Raw genomic sequence first — 19,380 nt, forward strand, 5'->3', positions numbered from 1 at the left:
CACACATAGAATCATAGAATAGCAGAGTTGGAAGGGGCCTACAAGGCCATCCAGTCCAACCCCCTGCTCATTGCAGGAATCCACCCTAAAGCATCCCTGACACAGGGTTGTCCAGCTGCCTCTTGAAGGCCTCTAGTGTGGGAGAGCCCACAACCTCCCTAGGTAACTGATTCCATTGTCATACTGCTCTAACAGTTAGGAAGTACATACATCACCCAGTTACTCAGTGCATGATGACTGTGTGAACCGACTGCTGTAGTCATTAAGTGATAATCAAGCACAGGTCAACTAGCCCTTAGGTTACCTGTGAGAAAGATTCTAGTGAACTCATAAGGCTAAATACCCAATGACAAGCAACCATTTCATATTTGCTATTTTGTCTCATACTCGGTATTCTCTAAACCCATCTTAGTTTCCCCCCACTATAGCTGGAACACAATTCAACTTCTGAAAGCCGAACCAGGAACAGCTCAGCTAATACTGAAACTGAACTAACCCACCACCACCACCACTGTATTCCATATAATGACAGAAATAATTTGGGTAGGTTTACGCTATCAACTAGCTTGTTTCAGGATCAAATCAGAGTGGTTAACTTGAACCTGCAACTCCTGTCTCTAAAATGGGACGAAGAATAAATAGGGATTTGGGCCATAACTTTGGGCTGTCGCTGTGGTACCTACATAAGCAGACACACAGAGTGGCATATGGTAACCATACTGAAAGTTGGTCAGGGGCTTCTGTATCTTTAACAGTTGTATTGGAAAGGGAATTTCAGCAGTTGTCATTTGTAGGCATGCAGCACCTGGTGAAATATGTCATCACCACATGGACATAGAATCATAGAATAGCAGGGTTGGAAGGGGCCTACAAGGCCATCGAGCTTTGCACACAGAAGGTCTCAGGTTCGATCCCCGACATCTCCAGGTAGGACTTATTTATTTATTTATTTATTCATTCATTTAAAACATTTATTGTTGTTGTTTATTCGTTCAGTCGTTTCCGACTCTTCGTGACTTCATGGACCAGCCCACGCCAGAGCTTTCTGTCGGCCGTCGCCACCCCTATCTCCCCCAAGGTCAAGTCTGTCACCTCCAGAATATCATCCATCCATCTTGCCTTCCACTTTCCCTAGCATCAGCCTCTTCTCCAGGGTATCCTGTCTTCTCATTATGTGGCCAAAGTACTTCAGTTTTGCCTTTAATACCATTCCCTCAAGTGAGCAGTCTGGCTTTATTTCCTGGAGTATAGACTGGTTTGATCTTCTTGCAGTCCAAGGCACTCTCAGAATTTTCCTCCAACACCACAGTTCAAAAGCATCTATCTTCCTAAAACATTTATATCCCGCCCTATATCATTAAGATCTCAGAGCGGCGTACAGATAAAAACATACAGTATAGAACAATAAATATGCACGGTTAAAAACAAATTAAACCATGATCCAAGTTTAAACAATATATAATTTAAAAGCAGTAAAAACAGTTAAAACAATGTGCCAGTGAGTTTAACCATCAAAGTCTTTGTTAAAAAGCCATATTTTTACTTGGCGTCGAAATGCAGTCAATGTTGGCGCCAATCGGGCCTCCAAGGGGAGGGCATTCCTCCCTGAAACTCTAGAAAGCTGCTGCCGGTCAGTGTCGACAATACTGGGTTAGCTGGATCTATGGTCTGACTCAGTATACAGCAGCTTACTATGTTTCTTACTAGGAAGCTGGGTGTGGGTCTGTGCATACTGGAAAGATCAGATCGAAAGGTCCATCCATTCCAGCAGCCTGCTTCAATTAATGACCAGCCACATTGTCACTGGGAAGCACACAAGTAGAGCATCGCTATTTGTTTGTCCCAGCACCTGCTACTTTGGAGTTTACAGACTCGCCATTGAAGTCTGTTACTTCCATTGTGTGGAAGCGATTGTCCCATGTTGCTGAGTGAGTATGTATGGGAAGGGAGCACCTTTTTCCCATGGAGCCATCAACTCCCCCAGCCCCAGAGATCCCCCAAACCCGGCTACAGTTAACATGCTACCTTAATCTGGGTGAAAAAGCAGCAATGCAAAGGGCCCTCGGACACACCAGGCTCAACTCTCTTAAGCTTGTAAAGAAATCAGAGGTTGGAGCCAGTTCAGGAATTGCAGCCTTGTGATAAAAGACCGCTTAAAACAAGCTATAATGGGAATTCTCGCTAGCTGCTCGCGACACACACACACAGCAGGTTCTCAAGCCGAACAATCTTAAAAACCACCACAGTTATATGTTGTGGGCTCTCCCACACTAGAGGCCTTCAAGAGGCAGCTGGACAACCATCTGTCAGGGATGCTTTAGGGTGGATTCCTGCATTGAGCAGGGGGTTGGACTTTATGGCCTTGTAGGCCCCTTCCAACTCTGCTATTCTATGATTCTATGACTCCAACCTGGAGTAGAGGCAGGGAACTAGGAAGAAAGCCCTCTGAGTTGGGAAACCTGGCTAGGAGTCTTCCTGGGATGGCTCTGGAGGAAGAAGCCGGGCCGGGCCTAGGGGCAGAATGAACAGCATACAGGAGACAAACAGTAAGGAGACTAGGTCAGGTCTAGGAGCAGCTGGGCAGACAGAGAGGAGGCAGGAGGCCAAGACTCGGCACACCACATGAGCAGCGGACCCAGGGGAATGTTCACCAAGGAGAAATGCACACACAGATGCCAGGAGACCGAACCTGGCACAAGGTAGTCGCTCCCAGAGCCGAACTGCAAGCGAATGCAAGAGATCCCTGATCAGATCCCCTGGCATTTTCTTCAAGATTAAAAACAGCTGTGGAAACTCCCTGAATTGAATTGGGGCCACAGGACTGGTGGGGGTGGGTGAACTAGCCCCCCTCACACTTGCCCCAATTTAAAAGCCCCTCCCCCAAAGTTGCCATTAGTCACAGAGGGGGGTATTTATTCCCCTACGCCCACCTGATTGCAGTTAACACCAACTGTGGGGCTGGGCATTGATTTTGAATGTATTTATTTATTTATTGCATTTTTATACTGCCCAATAGCAGAAGCTCCCTGGGTGGTTCACAAAAATGGTGAAATTGTGCTGGGGAAATGGTTAAACCCACCCCACTTTCCCCAGCAGCCACTGCAACCTGGGCTTCCCACAACTGAGGTTGGGGGTCTGGGCCTTGAAGAAAGCAGCAGGCTATCCCATCCCAGATCCGTGGCACCGGGCCCAGTTTGGCCTTCCGACTGAACTGGTTCCCAGCCTGCCAGCAGTTTCTTCTTCTTGCTTTCTTTTGCAATGGATTCTGGGAGGCTGGGGGGCAGCTCACACACCCATTTTAGCTGCGAGTGTTGGGAATTTAGCCCTACCTAGCTTGGGATGGAGGAAGTGGGCTAGATGGAACAACTATTAGGTGGATTCACAGTTGGCTACAGAATCGGACTCAAAGAGTACTTATCAATGGAACCTTCTCAAACTGGGGAGAGGCAACGAGTGGGGTACTGCAGGGCTCAGTCCTGGGCCCAGTGTTCGTCAACATTTTTATTAATTATTTGGACGAGGAGGTGCAGGGAACGCTGATCAAATTTGCAGATGACACAAAATTGGGTGGGATAGCTAATACCCCGGAAGACAGAAACAAACTTCAAAGTGATCTTGATAGGCTGGAGCGCTGGGCTGAAAACAACAGACTGAAATTGAATAGGGATAAATGCCAAGTTCTACATTTAGGAAATAGAAACCAAATGCACAGTTACAAGATGGGGGATACTTGGCTCAGCAATACTACAAACGAGAAGGATCTTGGAATTGTTGTAGATCACAAGCTGAATATGAGCCAACAGTGCGATATGGCTGCAAGAAAGGCAAATGCTATTTTGGGCTGCGTTAGTAGAAGTATAGGTACTGGTTCCTCTCTATTCGGCCCTGGTTAGGCCTCATCTAGAGTATTGCGTCCAGTTCTGGGCTCCACAATTCAAGAAGGACGCAGACAAGCTGGAGTGTGTTCTGAGGAGGGCAACCAGGATGATCAGGGGTCTGGAAACAAAGCCCTATGAAGAGAGACTGAAAGAACTGAGCATGTTTTGCCTGGAGAAGAGAAGATGGAGAGGAGACATGATAGCACTCTTCAAATACTTCAAAGGTTGTCACACAGAGGAGGGCCAGGATCTCTTCTCGGTCCTCCCAGAGTGCAGAACACGGAGTAACGGGCTCAAGTTAAAGGAAGCCAGATCCAGCTGGACATCAGGAAAATCTTCCTGACTGTTAGAGTAGTACGACAATGGAATCAGTTACCTAGGGAGGTTGTGGGTTCTCCCACACTAGAGGCCTTCAAGGGGCAGCTGGACAACCATCTGTCAGGGATGCTTTAGGGTGGATTCCTGCAATGAGCAGGGGGTTGGACTCGATGGCCTTGTAGGCCCGTTCCAACTCTGCTATTCTATGATTCTAAGAGCCACCACTGAACTTGTACTAAAGCTAAAGCCTCCAGATGTTTTCATTGCCCTTACTAAGATGCTGCAACGCTTCCATGCCTTTCCTCCGAGAGGTGGGGGGACAGAACGTCCAAGACACTCATTTTTTCCATCCTAGCATTGTTTTACAACACTGATACTGGAGAGTTGACTAGCGTCCAGCTAGGGATCGCGGTTTTATCACCGCTACTCAAAACAGACCCTCCCAGCTCACACTGACAGGAGTCTGGAAAGTCACTGGAAGCGCCTCACACCCTGCCGAGCTCGGAAAAGTCCACAGAGGAATGAAGCAATGTGCTTGACCACCAGCAACTCCACTGCAGTGAGAAGAGCTCCTCCTCAAACACACGGGCACATCCATTAACAGTCACAATGAATGACTCAATTTGCAGGATTTTCATTTTAAACACAACACACACATGCACACTTGTTCCCCTTTAAAAGATTCCCGCATTGAGCATGTGTTAAGACTAGTTGACCTCCAGGGTGCCCCCACACTTGGAAATTCTGTAGGAGTAATTTCATTTTAACCTCAACAGAAAAACAAGACCTAATAGTGGATTCCAGGAGATATATATTCACACATTAATATATTATAATCAAGCTCTTTCTCTCCCATACACGCACGCACACACACCAGCACCTACAAAGTCTAAAAACAGGTAGTAAAATCTGGAAATAAGTGTCTCAATTCTGGAGTCAAAAAGAAAACGGCATTAACAGTGCAATCCTATGCATGTCTACTCAGAAGTAAGACATTCAGAGTTCAATGGGACACTCACAGGTGTGTGAGTCTAGGGCCGAAACTACACCAAGCAGGATATTCCACTATAAAAGCAGTATATAGAAGGCAGGAGCCACACGACTGCTTTATAGCGGTATTGAAGTGCACTGACAACCGTTGGGGCCCTTTGACACAGACCATATACTGCTTTCATACTGCTATATCCTGCTTGGTGGAGATTAGGCCCAGGACTGCAACCTTATAAACCTCAGAAATAGCAGTACATATCATAATACCCAAAGTATAAGAATTGGGAAAGGAAGCAGCAGCGAGGCACCTCTCCATCATGCCTGGGTCCAGCTCCAGCTGAGAGGGCCCCACCCTCCTGCTACCAACTGTTGCTGCTGAGGCCATCAGAGGGAAAAGGACCCACAGCCAGGCAGCCCTCCATCGTGCCTTGATCTGTATGAGGCTATTAGAGGGAGAAGCAACAGCAGCTGAATTTTGCAACTAAGAATCATTTATTTATTTATTTATTTATTATACTTATACCCCGCTCCTCAGCCAAAAAAGGCTCTCGGAGCGGCTTACACTTAGCAAAAAACACAGTCCCTGCCCTCAGGCTTACAATCTAATAAAGACATGACACACAAGGAAAAGGAGTCAAGGAGGGAGGGAGGGAGGAGAGAGAAAGAGAGAGAGTGTCCAGCAGGAGCAGGCCCCGATGTTACTTCTGCCTGCTCCTGTCCCCTCGGTCCTTCTTCTTCCCCACAGGGCCAAGATGGCAGTTTGCCCTGTGGGGGGGGGGGAAGAGTCCAGCAGGAGCAGGCCCCGATGTTACTTCTGCCTGCTCCTGTCCCCTCGGTCCTTCTTCTTCCCCACAGGGCCAAGATGGCAGTTTGCCCTGTGGGGGGGGGGGGGGAAGAGTCCAGCAGGAGCAGGCCCCGATGTTACTTCTGCCTGCTCCTGTCCCCTCGGTCCTTCTTCTTCCCCACAGGGCCAAGATGGCAGTTTGCCCTGTGGGGGGGGGGGAAGAGTCCAGCAGGAGCAGGCCCCGATGTTACTTCTGCCTGCTCCTGTCCCCTCGGTCCTTCTTCTTTCCCCGCAGGGCCAAGATGGCAGTTTGCCCTGTGGGGGGGGGGAAGAGTCCAGCAGGAGCAGGCCCTGATGTTACTTCTGCCTGCTCCTGTCCCCTCGGTCCTTCTTCTTCCCCACAGGGCCAAGATGGCAGTTTGCCCTGTGGGGGGGGGGGGGAAGAGTCCAGCAGGAGCAGGCCCCGATGTTACTTCTGCCTGCTCCTGTCCCCTCAGTCCTTCTTCTTCCCCACAGGGCCAAGATGGCAGTTTGCCCTGTGGGGGGGGGAAGAGTCCAGCAGGAGCAGGCCCCGATGTTACTTCTGCCTGCTCCTGTCCCCTCGGTCCTTCTTCTTCCCCACAGGGCCAAGATGGCAGTTTGCCCTGTGGGGGGGGGGGAAGAGTCCAGCAGGAGCAGGCCCCGATGTTACTTCTGCCTGCTCCTGTCCCCTCGGTCCTTCTTCTTTCCCCGCAGGGCCAAGATGGCAGTTTGCCCTGTGGGGGGGGGGGGAAGAGTCCAGCAGGAGCAGGCCCCGATGTTACTTCTGCCTGCTCCTGTCCCCTCGGTCCTTCTTCTTCCCCACAGGGCCAAGATGGCAGTTTGCCCTGTGTGGGGGGGGAAGAGTCCAGCAGGAGCAGGCCCCGATGTTACTTCTGCCTGCTCCTGTCCCCTCAGTCCTTCTTCTTCCCCACAGGGCCAAGATGGCAGTTTGCCCTGTGGGGGGGGGGGAAGAGTCCAGCAGGAGCAGGCCCCGATGTTACTTCTGCCTGCTCCTGTCCCCTCGGTCCTTCTTCTTCCCCACAGGGCCAAGATGGCAGTGCTTGAATTTGCTTCTTCTTTTTCCTCCTCCCTCCCAATCCTCTTTCCTTTTGTGTCATGGTTGTTGTTTTTTTAGATTGTAAGCCTGTGGGCAGGGACTGTCTTAAGAAATATTTGTGTAAGCCGCCTTGAGAGCCTTTTTGGCTAAAGGGCGAGATAAAAGTGCTAAAATGGTCTAGCTCCTTCCTATCTCTCCTCTCTCATCTCACACTATTGCTCCGCTCGTGCTCTTCGCTCCTCTGATGCCATGTTTCTCGCCTGCCCTAGGGTCTCTACTTCCCTTGCTCGGCTTCGTCCATTTTCCTCTGCTGCCCCTTACGCCTGGAACGCTCTTCCGGAACATCTGAGATCCACAAGTTCAATTGCAGCTTTTAAAGCTCAGCTAAAAACTTTTCTTTTTCCTAAAGCTTTTAAAACTTGATGTTGCTTGGACTTTATACTGTTAGTTTTACCCTACCCTGTGCCTGTTTACCCTACCCAGCGCCTGTATGCATTCTCTTCCCCTCCTTATTGCTTTACTATGATTTTATTAGATTGTAAGCCTATGCGGCAGGGTCTTGCGATTTTCTGTTTTACTCTGTACAGCACCATGTACATTGATGGTGCTATATAAATAAATAAATAAATAATAATAATAATAATAATAATAATGTAAATGGGATGAAAATCGTGTCAGAGCTCTACTCCACCACATTCCTTCCTGTTACAGCACTGGAGCAAATTGTCTCTTAACCTGAAGTACAGTGGCTACACAAAGGTAGGGCCTTCTCAGCAGTGGCACCAACACTGTGGAATTTCTAAACACACCCACAGACTTTTTGTAGGCTGTTTGATAATTGACCAAGATGGTGCTTTTGCGACTGTATCTTGACTCTAGTTTGGATGATATTTATACTGACACTGTTCACGTATCATAGTTCCTGATGCTTTGATAAACTGCTGTCTTTCCCCCCCTCCTTTTGATTAAGTGGTGATAGTTTGTCATTTCTATTTTGTAATTTATTCTTAGCTCCCTTGTATGTTTTGTAATTTATTCTTAGCTGCCTTGTGGATTTTTGTTGTTGTTAAATGAACAAGTGGGATATCAATATGAATTAACAGATGCAAAACCAAAACCAAAATCAAAAAGAAACCAAACGTTTTCCTAAAGTACCCACAGAGCAAAAGTAGTTTATTCTCTAAGATAACCTTGGACACAGAGGAATAGATACGCCACTGAAATGCAGAAAATCGAATCACCAGAAGTATTGGATCTCCGAACAAGGAAGAAGGGAAGAAAAACAAACTCAACATGAAAATCCTGAAAAGCCATCACGATCTCACAGGTGAGGCTACCAGAAGCCCTTTTCTCACTTACGGCAGTTTTGCTTGACACCCTTGCAAAGATTTCTCGGCACACAGGCCACATTCAAAGCTTTCGCAAATTTTTAAAACAGAAAAATCATTTCATTTAAACCAGACTTCCCCAACCTGGTGCCCTCCAGCTGCATGGGACTACAGTTCCCAGCATTTCTAGCCAGCATGGGAGCATTATCAGCTAAAAGAGAGCGCCCTCTCCTTTACCAACCTGCCCGTTCCCTGAGGTCATCAAAGGGCACGCTCTGACGCTTCCAAACGGACCTACAAACTGACTGGAGTCCACCCAGAGGAGAGCCTTCAGTGTGGTGGCCCCCTTCCTATGGAACTCCCTGCCTCTGGAGGTCAGACAAGCGCCGGGGCCAACCCTGTTGTTGCTTCTGGCGCCTCCTGAAAAAAGCTTTATCTATTCCAGGAAGCCTTTCTTAACCAACCTGCCATATTTTTATCAGCATATAACTATATATGGTGTTTTATTCTTTTTACCTCTGTACTATTTAATCTCGGATTGCTCCCCACTTCGGAATCTTTGTAGATATGGAGCAGTATATAAATGTTGTAAAATAAATAAATAAATAAAGGCCTTAAGACCAAAGTCATAATAAGAGTTCTAGTGGCCAAACAACTTATATGTAAATCTTTCCTGCCCCCCCACCCAAAAAATTAATCCTCCAACAGCAAAAGTGGATTTCAAGAGCCCCTACAGTTGTGAAGAGACTTATACTTCAAGATTGGAAAGATAAATACCCATCGCTTCTTGTTCGATGGCGTGAAGATGCTCTTGCTGCACTTGAATGTATATCCTACAGTCATCAATCTCATCTGGAGGCTTATTTCGATATATGGACTGCTTATATCATAGAAACATAGAATAGTAGAGTTGGAAGGCCATCGAGTCCAACCCCTTGCTCAATGCAGGAATCCACCTTAAAGCATCCCTGACAGATGGTTGTCCAGCTGCCTCTTGAAGGCCTCTAGTGTGGGAGAGCCCACAACCTCCCTAGGTCATTGGTTCCATTGTTGGACTCGATGGCCTTAGAGGGCCCTTCCAACTCTACTATTCTATGATTTGATCCAGATTTGTACTCAGTGGAGTTCCACTCATGCTGGAGGACATGAGCGTTCCTCTTCTCTTATTCCTTTCACCTGCAGCCCCTGAAAACCTGCTCCATGGAATCATAGAATAGTAGAGTTGGAAGGGTCCTACAAGGCCATCGAGTCCAACCCCCTGCTCAATGCAGGAATCCACCTAAAGCATCCCTGACAGAGGGTTGTCCAGCTACCTCATGAATGCCTCTAGTGTGGGAGAGCCCACAACCTCCCTAGGTAGCTGGTTCCATTGTCTTACTGCTCTAACAGTCAGGACGTTTTTCCTGATGTCCAGCCGGAATCTGGCTTCCTGTAACTTGAGCCTGTTATTCCGTGTCCTGCACTCTGGGAGGATCGAGAAGAGATCCTGGCCCTCCTCTGTTTAATGTATATATTTGGAATAGAAGTGTCGAGGTCTTTTTTCCTAGTTTTCCTTTTCCTAATAGTGTTATGAACGGTTACTGGATATAGATATGCTTCTTTGTCAAGTTCTTCCTCTGGTTGTTGCTGTTATACCACCACCACCAGACAAACACTTTTTCCGTTTTTGTTTCTTTTACAATTGCAAATAATAATAATAATAATAATAATAATAATAATAATCCTCTACTAGAGTTCCATCCCCTTTCCCACTATTGCTCAATACAGACAAGCTTTTAGAAGAGCCTTCCTGAATTTGGCGCACGCCAGATGTGTTGGACTACAGCTCCCATCATCCCTATGATGGGGGCTGTAGTCCAACACACCTGGTGGGCACCAGGTTGGACAAGGCCAGGTAAGCTAAAGGCCTCCTTGCACATCCCTTCACACATACCAAGTTTGGTTTGGATTGCAAACAAGTCCCCAAACACAGGCACATACACAACTACCAGTTCATGGACAGATGTCCAACTGGGAGGGTTGTGCACTGAAACTAACCCTAACCCTGGTTAAGCCTCATCTAGAGTATTGCGTCCAGTTCTGGGTTCCACAATTCAAGAAGGATGCAGACAAGCTGGAGCATATTCAGAGGAGGGCAACCAGGATGATCAGGACTCCACCCACTGCCCGAGAAGCATACAATCTAAATTTTGACAGTGAGAGAGAGAAGAAAGGGAGAGAAGAAAGGGAGAAGCAGTGGTAACAAATGCCCTCCGTTGAGAACGAGGATGATCGGGGGTCTGGAAACAAAGCCCTATGAGGAGAGACTGAAAGAACTGGGCATGTTTAGCCTGGAGAAGAGAAAATGGGAGACATGATAGCACTCTTCAAATACTTCAAAGGTTGTCACACAGAGGAGGGCCAGGATCTCTTCTCGATCCTCCCAGAGTGCAGGACACGGAATAACGGGCTCAAGTTAAAGGAAGCCAGATTCCAGCTGGACATCAGGAAAAACTTCCTGACTGTTAGAGCGGTACGACAATGGAATCAGTTATCTAGGGAGGTGGTGGGCTCTCCCACACTAGAGGCCTTCAAGAGGCAGCTGGACAAGCATCTGTCAGGGATGCTTTAGGGTGGATTCCTGCATTGGGCAGGGGGTTGGACTCGATGGCCTTGTAGGCCCCTTCCAACTCTGCTATTCTAGGATTCTATGACTACTCACCCAGAAGGCACCACTGCCCTTTGTCAGGTTTTCCTAAAAACAAATGCATTGGAAAACAAAGTAAGCTGCTCAAGAACTAGGCTTACTAGATCAAAGCAAAGCCTTCTGTGAGCTTTGTCAGATCAGAAATCAACACTGTCCCAAATTAATTGGGGTAATGCCGCTGGGCAAGTCGAGGTGAGCACCAAACGCGCTTCCGAAAGCGAAGAGGAATCCAGGCAAACATTCCGGCCTGGACTTGGCAACTCTTAACAGGGTGCTACCTACGCGGTGTTTTAGCTCAACTGGTTTATTTCGAGCAAGAAGGCAGAAGCGTAGGCAAGACTGAAATGGCAAGATCTTGGCACCAACGTTTCTAAAGCATGCCGATTAAGGCCAAGGGAAACACCTGTGAAGTCTCCTGGCACGTAGGTGCAAGGCACGAAGAATTGGGTGAACTGGAAAAACAGTGTCCAGGGGGGGGGATTTCAGTCCATTTAGACAAAATATACAAGGATTTCAGTGCATTTAGCCCAAAAATAAAATAAAATACCCAGTATGCTAGTGCTATAGATGAGAACACAGAAAAGGAACCGCTTGCGGGAAATTGTCACGGAAAAAAAGAAGGGGTGGGATAAGCACCACACCATTATCTTTATTGCCCTGGGACTGCACCCCTTTCATTTGTAGCCATTTCTGCAAGCCAACAATGGGCAGTGTGACTGTAGGTACCTTTATGCTGTGCCAAAGCACATATACACAGAGATTCAGAACAATCAGCCCTGCTTTCATGGGAGCAAAAGGTTGCAGCCAAATGAAATGGGTGGAGACCCTGTTCAAGAATCTTGGAATCTGCGAATAGGATATAGGAAAATGTGACCATACTGTAGAGGGCAGGGGAGAGTTCCCTTTCCTAACGAATAAAAGGAAAGAGAGGGGGAGGAGTGGGGCAGAGTGTGGGTCAGAGAACAAAAGAGGCGATTCGAACAGAATTAAAACACCACGACATGGGAAAGTTCTCCCGAAGCAAATGAAATGAAAACGTGTGACGTACCAGAGCGGCCTTCCCTAAATTAGTACCTTCCAGAGGGTTTGGACTACAGCTCTCATAATCCCCAGCCAGCATGCGGGAGGGAGGTTGAGGAAGGCCAAAGAAAATGACACACACATACACACACCCATGCCTCGCCCCAAGCCCCAGGACAGTCCTTTGCAAGAGAAAGATACCTGCAACGCGTCAATCAGCTATAGAAGGTCGGCCGGCAGGCAAAAAAGCAGCCGGTTCACACGTCCAGCTTTCCCACATGACGAAAACAGTGTTCACACCTGCCGCAGGAAACTGCCCCGCTCGGCGCAGGTCCTTCGCGGGAGTTTCAGCCCAGTTTCAGCCCACCTGCTCCTTCACCTGAGTTGCAAGACCCCTGCAGCAGCCAGGCACTGAAATCACGTCCTTCAGGCTGTGACATCAGCCTGTTACCATGGGAATGATGGGGGCTGTTCAGAACCCAGTGTTATGGAACTGCTGCTGCAGGATAAGACGGCAGAGCTGGTGTCTAGAGGAGTGCGGCACAAGGTGGTCCAGAGTCTATTCTTTACACCCGGGCGAGGGCCATTCCTTGGGCACATCTTGTTCAGACAAGAAAGCGACCTGTTGCAAGGTGGTGGTGGGGACGGGGGTAATTAAAAGGCCTTCTGCACAGGCAAGAGCTGCACCTGAGTGGTAGGACGCCAGCCAGCCTTGCACAGAGGAAGTCCGGGGTTTCAGCACCTGGCATCTCCTAAGAAGGACACCTCCTGAAGACCTTGGGGGAACTGATGCCACTCAGAACAGCAGACAGCACTGGCTACACCAGGGGTGCAGAACCTCAGGCCCAGGGGCCAAATCCAGCCCTCCAGAGTTCCCCAGATAGCCCCGCCCCCTTTCCTGGACCCATCCTCTTTCCCCCAAAGGTTTGGGGGGGGGTTCCCAGGTTTTGTGCCATTTCCCCACCCTTCTAAAAGCTTGAAATGCCTCTGTTAAGGCAGGAAGAGCTTTAAGCAAAAATACCATATTTCTTCGATTCTAAGACGCACACTAATTTCAGTATCACCAACAGAAAAAAAAGCTTTGATTCTAAGAAATAATAAACGCACCTGCGATTCTAAGACGCACCCCGTTTTTAGAGATGTTTATATGGGGGAAAAAGTGCGTCTTAGAATCGAAGAAATACTAGGGTGACCATATGAAAAGGAGGACAGGGCTCCTGTATCTTTAACAGTTGCATAGAAAAGGGAATTTCAGCAGGTGTCATTTGTATAGATGGAGAACCTGGTGAAATTCCCTCTTCATCACAACAGTTAAAGTGCAGGAGCTATACTAGAGTGACCAGATTTAAAAGAGGGCAGGGCACCTGCAGCTTTGACTGTTGTGATGAAGAGGAAATTTCATCAGGTTCCCCATATATACAAATGACACCTGCTGAAATTCCCTTTTCAATACAACTGTTAAAGATACAGGAGCCCTGTCCTCCTTTTCATATGGTCACCCTAAGAAATACAATATGCTGCTATTTGGGATATTTTAATCCCGCCCCCTTTGGCCTTCAGCCCCACCCACCACTGGAATGCGGGCCCCTACAGCTTTTTCCGAAAAGGAATTCAGCCTTCAGGCTGAAAAAGGTTTTGCACCCCTGAGCTAGACGGATATCTAGCTCTGCATTAAGGAAGCATCATGTGGTCACAGTAGTTCAGCCTTCCCTAACCTGGTGCCTCCTGGATGAGTTGGACTAAAACTGGCTGGGGGCTGCTGGGAAATGTAGTCCATCGCATCCAGAGGGCCCCGGATTGGGAACGGTTGCCATAGATGCCCCAGGGGCTTGCTCACTCGGACTAAAGAGAAGCACCTGGCGCATGATAGGGTCTTGAATAAAGGCCTACAGCTGGTTAGGAACTAGAAAAGAAAATGGAACTGAGTAAAGCACTGAAGCTCCACTCCCTGAAAATCCTACTCAGCCCCTCCACAATATGGAGCTCCCCCCTAGACAAGACTCATTTTCAAGCCTCTTTCTCTATTTATTTTATTTTATTTTATTTTATTTAAAAACATTTTTATAGCACCACCTAGCTTTACAGTAACACATAAAACAATTTCTATTAAAAACCTTCAACCCACATTAAAATTTAAACCACCCCTCCCTCGAACTCTTGTGAAAGTAAAAACGCCTTACAATTGGCGGTAGGAGCTTGTCTAATCTCCGGTGGCTCCTGGACTACCCGCTCTTCCACCATGTATGAAAATACTGAGACACAACTAGGGATGTTGGAGGAATCCAGTTAGGGCCCTGGACTTCGGTTCATGGTCTGCTAACTGGCCCAACTCGGCCTGCGGTGAGTCGGGACAACTAGCAGATTTCTAGCGCACCTGCAATTTGCACAAATTGTGGTCGTAATCTGCGCAAATCTCTATTTGCGCAAATTGTGGCTGTAATCTGCACAAATCTCTATTTGTGCAAATTACAGCCGACACATACAATAATATATGCCCAAAGTACCTGGAGTTCAGGAAAAATCCATGGCTCTGCTCACAAACGCATGCCAAGTTGGGCATGCTCCGGAACGCCGGTGAGCCAAAAAGGGGTGGATTTCCTGGTGGAAGGCATCCCTAGTCAGAAGTCAGCATCCACATGGCACCCGCATCTCAGGAAAGCAGATACTTTCTGGGAATCTAGCCTTGACTTGTAAGATCACCTGGAACCAAGCTGTAAGGATGGCTTATGTGAAGTGGCGCCGTTTCCACAGGAATCAGAATCGCTCCTGGAACCAGCCAGCAATCCCGCTAGGATTCAGCAACCCCAGAATGAGCTACTCGCCATGCTGGTTTCACTGACTTTGCTACACCTTTTTGCTGGCCAAAGTCCACACACGCTTGTAGTAAACAGGGTGTGGCCTGTTCCATGTTAGGAGCCTTCTTAGATTTTTGAAAGTCGCTTGCTTCTCAAGCATATTCACAGTCTTTTTCGCCTTGTACTGTGTATATATAGACCAGACAGGCCAAGCTCTTTCAACTTTGTGACTTAGCCCTGAACAATCAAACCCGCCATTCATTCTTAACCAAAGGATAAACTTAGCGATGGAGGTGCTTGTGTGTGCATGTGCACATGGGATCCTTGGTGAACAGCTGGCTGGAGGAGGAGGGGCACGGTGGACTGGGTTCAACTCTCTTTGCACTGCTCAGGGTAAAGAGGCCATTTACAGCTGGTCACCTCTCCCCCAAAAATAACAGCAGCTGCAACAGAAGTCTGGACCCAACTGTATTCTAAACATGGGATTGAGTGAATTTGTGATGTTATGCAGTATTAGTCACCCTATAAATCCCAGCTTTCCTTTTTTTTCAAGGTTTCTAGTCCTTAGGGCCACACCTGAAAAGAGAGGCAGTGCCTGGCAGGAATTCAGTGATCTTCTGTCCAGTGCCAGACAGCTTACGAAAATCAGGAACGCAAAGAATCACACAAGGCCTCTTTACTTGCTGTGCCACTGGGACAGCTGTTCGGAGCGGGTGTTAGGAAATATCATTCTTAGCCAGAGGAAGAGTCAGGTGATCAAGAGAGACCCAAATCTCTGAAAGGACGAGTTGGAGAAAGGACGTTTCGAGAGCGTTCAAATCGACCTACGTAGTTCACCGTCTCCAACAAAAGACGTTGGTACAAATGCCATTTCCTTCTGCCTTAGCAGCTTTTGTGGGAGAATAACCTAATAAACGTTACACTAAAGAGCAGGCACTGCCCTATCTGATCAGTTCCCCCCTGCATCACTTCCAATAATGCGTGAGATAATTTTATTGCCAAAGTCGCAACCGCCATTTTGCTGGCATCCACCCAAGCGTTTCATTCCACGCTTGGTGTCTTCCAATCAATACCACTTTTCCACGCCCACCAGTTCAGAACAGCAAGCTAAGGAACATCCGTTTCTTGCCCCCTGGCTCTCCCGTTGGGATTTTTGAGCTCGCCTAAATTCTCCAAAGATCACTTCAAATATGATTTGGGGCCACTCCTGTTTCCAACCTGTTTTTTGGCTTGTTCAAATAGGAAAAGTGCATATTTATCAAAAGTGCGCATTATCCCCTATTGACTATAGCGTGTAAATGTGCAAATTTGTTTTTGATGTGAATTTTAAAGTGCACATTTTTTAAAAGTACGCATTTTTTATCCTGCAGACAACTCTCTTTAAAAAAAATGCTCCTGCTCACGTTTGCAATTGTGAATGGGACATGCAAAAAGAAAAAAAATTCTCATAACTCTAAATATCGTGTTTTCTCTGCTGGAATCAAATCCCCTTTTTTTTAATGCCCCATCTGCTTTTTGGCCCCCTTGCTGACTTTTATTCCCAGCCAGGACTAACCTTCTAGCTCTAACTGGTAATACGAGTCCCTGGTAGCAGCACGGCCTAGCCTTGAACTAGACATCCCCTCCGGCTCTGGGTTGCACTCCAATTACCTGGCTCACCTTACCTCCGCAATCAGACCACCCCTTCTAAACTGCAACTGCTACAATTCCAACCCAGACAAGACCGCCCACAACGGGGATTGTGAAACTAAACCTAGGCTTAGAATGGTTTAAAATGCCAGGTAGAAGTGGTGGAACACGCCAACGCTATCAAGAAAGGTATTAATGGATTTGCAAGAGTTTTGCAAGACTCACTCAAGTAACACACCCACTACTAGCACCTTGAAGAGATACTGCGACTCCTATTATAAAGGAAGATCCTGGAATGCACCAAATAATCTAGTTAACCAGGAGATTCCCTGCCACCTGGAGACAAAAACACATCTACTGCCTAGGTATGTGTGTGCACGTCAACATATGAAGCTTTCTTATGGAGATTATTTCCCATTTTACCAGTACTGTCTCCTCTGAAAAGGAATTCATGAACTGTGAGCTGCTGAGGCCTACTAGCATGCGGGGAGAAATTAAACAATAGAAAAAGACTACTGAGAGCCTATAGAATCATAGAATAGTAGAGTTGGAAGGGGCCTACAAGGCCATCGAGTCCAAACCCCTGCTCAGTGAAGGAATCCACCCTAAAGCATCCCTGACAGATGGTTTTCCAGCTGCCTCTTGAAGGCCTCTAGTGTGGGAGAGCCCACCACCTTCCTAGGTAACTGGTTCCATTGTCGTACTGCTCTAATTCACTTCAGAATCCAATATAATCTTCTCCTGTTGACCTACAATGCTTTTCACTGTCTAGCTCCTTCCTATCTCTCCTCTCTCATCTCACACTATTCCCCCGCTCGTGCTCTTCGCTCCTCTGATGCCATGTTTCTCACCTGCCCAAGGGTCTCTACTTCCCTTGCTCGGCTTCGTCCATTTTCTTCTGCTGCCCCTTATGCCTGGAATGCTCTTCCAGAACATTTGAGAACTACAAGTTCAATCGCAGCTTTTAAAGCTCAGCTAAAAACTTTTCTTTTTCCTAAAGCTTTTAAAACTTGATTTTGTTCTGACTTTTATACTGCTAGTTTTACCCTACCCTGTGCCGGTTTGGTGCATTCTCTTCCCCTCCATATTGTTTTATTATGATTTTATTAGAATGTAAGCCTATGCGGCAGGGTCTTGCTATTTACTGTTTTACTCTGTACAGCACCATGTACATTGATGGTGCTAAATAAATGAATAAATAAATAAATAAATAATAACAACAGTCAGGAAGTTTTTCCTGATGTCCAGCCGGAATCTGGCTTCCTGTAACTTGAGCCCATTATTCTGTGTCCTGCACTCTGGGAGGATTGAGAAGAGATCCTGGCCCTCCTCTGTGGGACAACCTTTCAAGTATTTGAAGAGTGCTCTCATGTCTCCCCTCAATCTTCTCTTCTCCAGGCTAAACAGGCCCAGTTCTTTCAGTCTCTCTTCATAGGGCTTTGTTTCCAGACCCCTGATCATCCTGGTTGCCCTCCTCTGAACACGCTCCAGCTTGTCTAGTGAAACAACTACCCACATCCAGCAGAGGCCAACTGCGAGGCGGGAAGGCCAGTGCAAGGAGAACCTGCAAATATATGGTGAGCAGCCTCCTGCATGTATGCACCCTTTGGACTGCAAGGAGACTTCAGAAAGCCTCTGGGCCAGCAATTTCCAAAGACTGAGCTTCAACACAAATGAGCAAACAGGCCCAAATGATCTCCAGAGCAGCATCTATTTTAAAACTGAAAACGTCAAGGGAAACAAAATAAAATGAAGTCCTCGCCCATTTCTCACCTTGTCTCTCGTTACAGCGACAGATCCAACCACCATTTTTTAAAAGAAAAAGTCAGCACATTGTGTACGTTGACAAGGATTCTCTCTCTTCCCCAACACCAAAAAGCCAGTAAGAAATCAGTTGAGCTGCTCATTAGAACACAAGAAGCACCGTGATGCTGGATAAGACCAAGGGCCCATCTAGTCCAGCATTTCGCTTACTGAGTGGCCAAGCACAGATGCCACGGAAAACCCACAAGGAGGACATGGGTGCAATAGCAAACCCTCCACTCAGGTTTGCCAGCGATTGATTCCGGCTGGACATCAGGAAAAACTTCCTAACTGTTAGAGCAGTGCGACGGTGGAATCAGTTACCTAGGGAGGTTGTGGCCTCTCCCACACAAGAGGCAGCTGGACAACCATCTGTCAGGGATGCTTTAGGGTGGATTCCTGCATTGAGCAGGGGGTTGGACTCGATGGCCTTGTAGGCCCCTTCCAACTCTGCTATTCTATGATTCTATGATTCTATGATGTACCTAGGCATGCTGCCTCTGCTACGGAAGGCAGCATATAGTCATGTCTAGTACCCACTGATAGCCTTACCTGCCTAATCCCCTTTTAAAGTTGTCCACATTGGTGGCCATCACTACATCTTCTGCTATCAGATATTTATTGATTGATTGATTGATTGACTGCACTTATATACCGCCCCCATAGCCAGGGCTCTCTGGGCAGTTTACAGAAATTCTAATATTAAGATTAAAACGAGTATACAAAATTTAAAATTCTAAAACACAGAACATGCACACATAAAGCATTAAAAACCGTTAAAAAAAACTAAACATGTGGGTGATGAAGATGTGCCGCCGTATGCCTGGGCAAAGAGGTAAGTCTTAACCTGGCGCCGGAAAGATAGAAGCGTTGGCGCCAGGCGAGCCTCGTCAGGGAGATCGTTCCACAGTCTGGAGGCCACCACTGAAAAGGCCCTATCCCTTGTTGCCACACTCCAAGCCTCTCTCAGAGTAGGCACCCGGAGGAGGACCTTAGATGTTGAACGTAGTGACCGGGTATATTCACGTCGGGTTCAGATTCCACAGTTGAATCAACCAAGTGTCGTGTGAA

The 19,380-nt window shown here is 47.3% G+C and overlaps 1 protein-coding gene across 1 annotated transcript in view; it reads right to left on the reverse strand.

The window, feature by feature from the left end:
- FBXO34 (F-box protein 34) overlaps positions 1 to 19,380 on the reverse strand; it is a 73,653-nt gene that overhangs the window by 23,861 nt on the left and 30,412 nt on the right.

The sequence above is a fragment of the Elgaria multicarinata genome, chromosome 2, assembly GCF_023053635.1.
Source record: "Elgaria multicarinata webbii isolate HBS135686 ecotype San Diego chromosome 2, rElgMul1.1.pri, whole genome shotgun sequence".
NCBI lineage: Eukaryota > Metazoa > Chordata > Lepidosauria > Squamata > Anguidae > Elgaria > Elgaria multicarinata.